Below are 6,968 nucleotides of genomic sequence, written 5' to 3' on the forward strand. Positions count from 1 at the left end.
AGTGGCAGAGACTGGAACTGCATTGGCCTGGTTAAATTCTTTATAACCAGGCTATACTTACAACATCCACATGATGGAGACACTGGCAACAAGCTCACAGTCCGAGGGTGTGAGGCTGCTCACTGCACCAAAGAGATCTCCAAGTGTATGTTGCAATGTTTACAGAGACTCTGGCTCTTCCCTTCATCATTCTCCAGTGCCCGTCACATTCAGTTTGTTGTCAATTTATTAGGTACACCACCCCGTTCACGAAAATGGTTCACTCCTACAGACAGTGAGTCACTGTGGCTTCTATATAAAGCAGGCAGACAGGCATGGAGTCATTCACTTACTGTTCGACTGAACGTTAGAATTGGCAAAACAATTGACCTAAGAGACTTTGAGCGTGGTATGATTGTTAGTACCAGGAGTGCTATTTCCAGTATCTCAGAAATGGCCGGCTTTTCACGCACAACAGTCAGCGGCAGTCCTGTGGGCAGAGACAGCTTGTTAATGAGAGAGGTGGAAGGAGAAGGGCAAGAAACCTGCAAGCTGACAGGCGGGTCACAAACAGACAAATAACAGAGCAGTACAACAGTGGTGTGCAGAACGGCATCTCGGAAACGCACATCCCATTGATCCTTGTCACAGATGGGCTTTTACAGCAGACGACCACACCGGGATCCACTCCTATCAGCTAAAAACAAGAAGCTGCTGCTCCAGTGGACACGTGATCAACAACACTGGACAATTGAGGAGCAGAAAAACATTGCCTGGTCCGAGTCCGATGAATCCTGGTTCCTGTTGCGTCATGTTGATGGCAGAGTTAGGATTTGGGGTAAGCAGCATGAGTCCATGGCCCCATCCTGCCTGGTGTCAACGGTACAGGCTGCTGCTGGTTTAATGGTGTCGGGACATGAGTCCATGGCCCCATCCTGCCTGGTGTCAACGGTACAGGCTGCTGCTGGTTTAATGGTGTCGGGACATGAGTCCATGGCCCCATCCTGCCTGGTGTCAACGGTACAGGCTGCTGCTGGTTTAATGGTGTCGGGACACGAGTCCATGGCCCCATCCTGCCTGGTGTCAACGGTACAGGCTGCTGCTGGTTTAATGGTGTCGGGACATGAGTCCATGGCCCCATCCTGCCTGGTGTCAACGGTACAGGCTGCTGCTGGTTTAATGGTGTCGGGACACGAGTCCATGGCCCCATCCTGCCTGGTGTCAACGGTACAGGCTGCTGCTGGTTTAATGGTGTCGGGACACGAGTCCATGGCCCCATCCTGCCTGGTGTCAACGGTACAGGCTGCTGCTGGTTTAATGGTGTCGGGACACGAGTCCATGGCCCCATCCTGCCTGGTGTCAACGGTACAGGCTGCTGATGGTTTAATGGTGTCGGGACACGAGTCCATGGCCCCATCCTGCCTGGTGTCAACGGTACAGGCTGCTGCTGGTTTAATGGTGTCGGGACATGAGTCCATGGCCCCATCCTGCCTGGTGTCAACGGTACAGGCTGCTGCTGGTTTAATGGTGTCGGGACATGAGTCCATGGCCCCATCCTGCCTGGTGTCAACGGTACAGGCTGCTGCTGGTTTAATGGTGTCGGGACAGGAGTCCATGGCCCCATCCTGCCTGGTGTCAACGGTACAGGCTGCTGCTGGTTTAATGGTGTCGGGACACGAGTCCATGGCCCCATCCTGCCTGGTGTCAACGGTACAGGCTGCTGCTGGTTTAATGGTGTCGGGACACGAGTCCATGGCCCCATCCTGCCTGGTGTCAACGGTACAGGCTGCTGCTGGTTTAATGGTGTCGGGACATGAGTCCATGGCCCCATCCTGCCTGGTGTCAACGGTACAGGCTGCTGCTGGTTTAATGGTGTCGGGACATGTGTCCATGGCCCCATCCTGCCTGGTGTCAACGGTACAGGCTGCTGCTGGTTTAATGGTGTCGGGACATGAGTCCATGGCCCCATCCTGCCTGGTGTCAACGGTACAGGCTGCTGCTGGTTTAATGGTGTCGGGACATGAGTCCATGGCCCCATCCTGCCTGGTGTCAACGGTACAGGCTGCTGCTGGTTTAATGGTGTCGGGACATGAGTCCATGGCCCCATCCTGCCTGGTGTCAACGGTACAGGCTGCTGCTGGTTTAATGGTGTCGGGACATGAGTCCATGGCCCCATCATGCCTGGTGTTAACGGTACAAGCTGGTGGCAGTGTGGTAATGGTATGGGGAATGTGTTCCTGGCGCATGTTAGGTCCCTTGATACAATTGAGCAACTTTTGAACGACACAGCATATCTGAACATTGTTGTTGAACATGGCTACAGAGGGGTCCAACCCGGTACTAGATGGGTGTACCTAATAAACTGGCCACTGAGTGTATATCTAATGACACTAGGTGACCATGGCTCCCTTTTATGGCTGCATAATTAATTAATAATTCACATCAAAATCGCAACTGACCTGTGCAATATCCATATAGCAAGAGATCCATATCGCATGCAATATTTTGAAACCCCAATAAGCTCAGACAGAGATGGCCGCCTCGCTTCGCGTTCCTAGGAAACTATGCAGTTTTATGTTTTTTTACATGTTATTTCTTACATTAGTACCCCAGGTCATCTTAGGTTTCATTACATACAGTCGAGAAGAACTACTGAATATAAGATCAGCGTCAACTCACCATCAGTACGACCAAGAATATGTTTTCCGCGACGCGGATCCTGTGTTCTGCCTTACAAACAGGTCAACGGAATTGATTCCATGCAGCGACCCCAAAAAACGACTCCGAAAAAGAGGGAAAAGAGGCGGTCTTCTGGTCAGACTCCGGAGACGGGCACACCGTGCACCACTCCCTAGCATTCTTCTTGCCAATGTCCAGTCTCTTGACAACAAGGTTGATGAAATCTGAGCAAGGGTAGCATTCCAGAGGGACATCAGAGACTGTAACGTTCTTTGCTTCACGGAAACTTGGCTCACTGGAGAGACGCTATCCGGGGCGGTGCAGCCAACGGGTTTCTCCACGCATCGCGCCGACAGAAACAAACATCTTTCTGGTAAGAAGAGTGGCGGCGGCGTATGCCTCATGACTAACGAGACATGGTGTGATGAAAGAAACATACAGGAACTCAAATCCTTCTGTTCACCTGATTTAAAATTCCTCACAATCAAATGTAGACCGCATTATCTACCAAGAGAATTCTCTTCGATTATAATCACAGCCGTATATATCCCCCCCCAAGCAGACACATAGATGGCTCTGAACTAACTTTATTTAACTCTTTGCAAACTGGAAACCATTTATCCGGAGGCTGCATTCATTGTAGCTGGGGATTTTAACAAAGCTAATCTGAAAACAAGACTCCCTAAATTTTATCAGCATATCGATTGCGCAACCAGGGGTGGTAAAACCTTGGATCATTGTTACTCTAACTTCCGCGACACATATAAGGCCCTGCCCCGCCCCCCTTTCAGAAAAGCTGACCACGACTCCATTTTGTTGATCCCTGCCTACAGACAGAAACTTAAACAAGAGGCTCCCACGCTGAGGTCTGTCCAACGCTGGTCCGACCAAGCTGACTCCACACTCCAAGACTGCTTCCATCACGTGGACTGGGACATGTTTCGTATTGCGTCAGATAACAATATTGACGAATACGCTGATTTGGTGTGCGAGTTCATTAGAACGTGCGTTGAAGATGTCGTTCCCATAGCAACGATTAAAACATTCCCTAACCAGAAACCGTGGATTGATGGCAGCATTCGCGTGAAACTGAAAGCGCGAACCACTGCTTTTAATCAGGGCAAGGTGTCTGGTAACATGACCGAATACAAACAGTGCAGCTATTCCCTCCGCAAGGCTATCAAACAAGCTAAGCGTCAGTACAGATACAAAGTACAATCCCAATTCAACGGCTCAGACACAAGAGGCATGTGGCAGGGTCTACAGTCAATCACGGACTACAAGAAGAAACCCAGCCCAGTCACGGACCAGGATGTCTTGCTCCCAGGCAGACTAAATAACTTTTTTGCCCGCTTTGAGGACAATACAGTGCCACTGACACGGCCTGCAACGAAAACATGCGGTCTCTCCTTCACTGCAGCCGAGGTGAGTAAGACATTTAAACGTGTTAACCCTCGCAAGGCTGCAGGCCCAGACGGCATCCCCAGCCGCGCCCTCAGAGCATGCGCAGACCAGCTGGCCGGTGTGTTTACGGACATATTCAATCAATCCCTATACCAGTCTGCTGTTCCCACATGCTTCAAGAGGGCCACCATTTTTCCTGTTCCCAAGAAAGCTAAGGTAACTGAGCTAAACGACTACCGCCCCGTAGCACTCACTTCCGTCATCATGAAGTGCTTTGAGAGACTAGTCAAGGACCATATCACCTCCACCCTACCTGACACCCTAGACCCACTCCCATTTGCTTACCGCCCAAATAGGTCCACAGACGATGCAATCTCAACCACACTGCACACTGCCCTAACCCATCTGGACAAGAGGAATACCTATGTGAGAATGCTGTTCATCGACTACAGCTCGGCATTCAACACCATAGTACCCTCCAAGCTCGTCAGCCCTGGGTCTCGACCCCGCCCTGTGCAACTGGGTACTGGACTTCCTGACGGGCCGCCCCCAGGTGGTGAGGGTAGGCAACAACATCTCCTCCCCGCTGATCCTCAACACGGGGGCCCCACAAGGGTGCGTTCTGAGCCCTCTCCTGTACTCCCTGTTCACCCACGACTGCGTGGCCACGCACGCCTCCAACTCAATCATCAAGTTTGCGGACGACACAACAGTGGTAGGCTTGATTACCAACAACGACGAGACGGCCTACAGGGAGGAGGTGAGGGCCCTCGGAGTGTGGTGTCAGGAAAATAACCTCACACTCAACGTCAACAAAACTAAGGAGATGATTGTGGACTTCAGGAAACAGCAGAGGAACACCCCCTATCCACATCGATGGAACAGTAGTGGAGAGGGTAGCAAGTTTTAAGTTCCTCGGCATACACATCACAGACAAACTGAATTGGTCCACTCACACAGACAGCACCGCGAAGAAGGCGCAGCAGCGCCTCTTCAACCTCAGGAGGCTGAAGAAATTCGGCTTGTCACCAAAAGCACTCACAAACTTCTACAGATGCACAATCGAGAGCATCCTGGCGGGCTGTATCACCGCCTGGTACGGCAACTGCTCCGCCCTCAACCGTAAGGCTCTCCAGAGGGTAGTGAGGTCTGCACAACGCATCACCGGGGGCAAACTACCTGCCCTCCAGGACACCTACACCACCCGATGTTACAGGAAGGCCATAAAGATCATCAAGGACATCAACCACCCGAGCCACTGCCTGTTCACCCCGCTATCATCCAGAAGGCGAGGTCAGTACAGGTGCATCAAAGCTGGGACCGAGAGACTGAAAAACAGCTTCTATCTCAAGGCCATCAGACTGTTAAACAGCCACCACTAACATTGAGTGGCTGCTGCCAACACACTGACATTGACACTGACTCAACTCCAGCCACTTTAATAATGGGAATTGATGGGAAATGATGTAAATATATCACTAGCCACTTTAAACAATGCTACCTTATATAATGTTACTTACCCTACATTATTCATCTCATATGCATAAGTATATACTGTACTCTATATCATCGACTGCATCCTTATGTAATACATGTATCACTAGCCACTTTAACTATGCCACTTTGTTTACATACTCATCTCATATGTATATACTGTACTCGATACCATCTACTGTATGCTGCCCTGTACCATCACTCATTCATATATCCTTATGTACATATTCTTTATCCCCTTACACTGTGTATAAGACAGTAGTTTTGGAATTGTTAGTTAGATTACTTATTGGTTATTACTGCATTGTCGGAACTAGAAGCACAAGCATTTCGCTACTCTCGCATTAACATCTGCTAACCATGTGTATGTGACAAATAAAATTTGATTTGATTTGTTTGTCATCTCTCTACCTCTCCTCATGGCTGCTCCTCGCTGTTAGATTCACTATAAGTTTGCATGCTGTTCTGTAAGGTGTAATGCAGTCAACAGATTGTTCCAAACAAGAACAATGTTGTTTTCCACTTTGCTTCTTAATATAAATCATTCTATTTCAAATGGTTCATCCAAGTGTTTTAATCTATATCGCAAGTCAAATTGCAATCGCAATAGGTGTTTAAAAAAAATTGCTATTCAATTTTTTGAGCACATTGTGCAGCCCTGCCTCCTTTCACTCTCTCAGAGTGTTCCATCTTGTCTGTCCATTCATTTCTACACCACCACAAAACCATCCTGACAAGGCCCTGTTCATAACAGAATGCTGCATTTTTTGGCATTTTGACAAGCTTAGTGTAAAGACATAAAATAAGGGCAGAAGTCGCTCATACAGTCATGAAGAGGTGGGTTCTGTATGAGCGTACGGTTGGCCAGGGTAGCTCAAACAGATTAAGATCACTTTATTGGTCAATTGCACACAAGGTCCAACCAAAATTTGACATCTGCTTTTAACCCAACCCAACGACACACATACACACACAGGCTTTTCTTGGAGAGGTGCTCGGGACTGACACACTGGGCGCGCAGGGAACTGGTAATGTGCCTTGCTCAAGGGCACAATGGCAAGTAATGGCATCTAGGATTTGATAAGAACAACCCTCTGGTTTCAGTTCACTTCCCACCAGATTTTTCCCATCGGATCAGGAATTCCAACTGGCAACCCTCCGGTTGCTGGTTCACCTCTCTAACCGCTAGGCTACCTGCCTCCAACAGTTCATGGTGATGACCATGACCATCCCACCAAAGGCACACAGAGGCACACAGGACACCTTGACTATCTACTGTATCCAGCAGCTGCACAACGTGTCAGCACAGATTCAGCAGGGTGTTTCAGGGACTTTAGACACAAAGCTTGATTTTCCGTTGGCGGTTCCACACTTCGACACATCTGAGGAAAGTCCCAAATTGACCCTGGTAA

This window comes from Oncorhynchus nerka, linkage group LG3 (assembly GCF_034236695.1).
Source record: "Oncorhynchus nerka isolate Pitt River linkage group LG3, Oner_Uvic_2.0, whole genome shotgun sequence".
NCBI lineage: Eukaryota > Metazoa > Chordata > Actinopteri > Salmoniformes > Salmonidae > Oncorhynchus > Oncorhynchus nerka.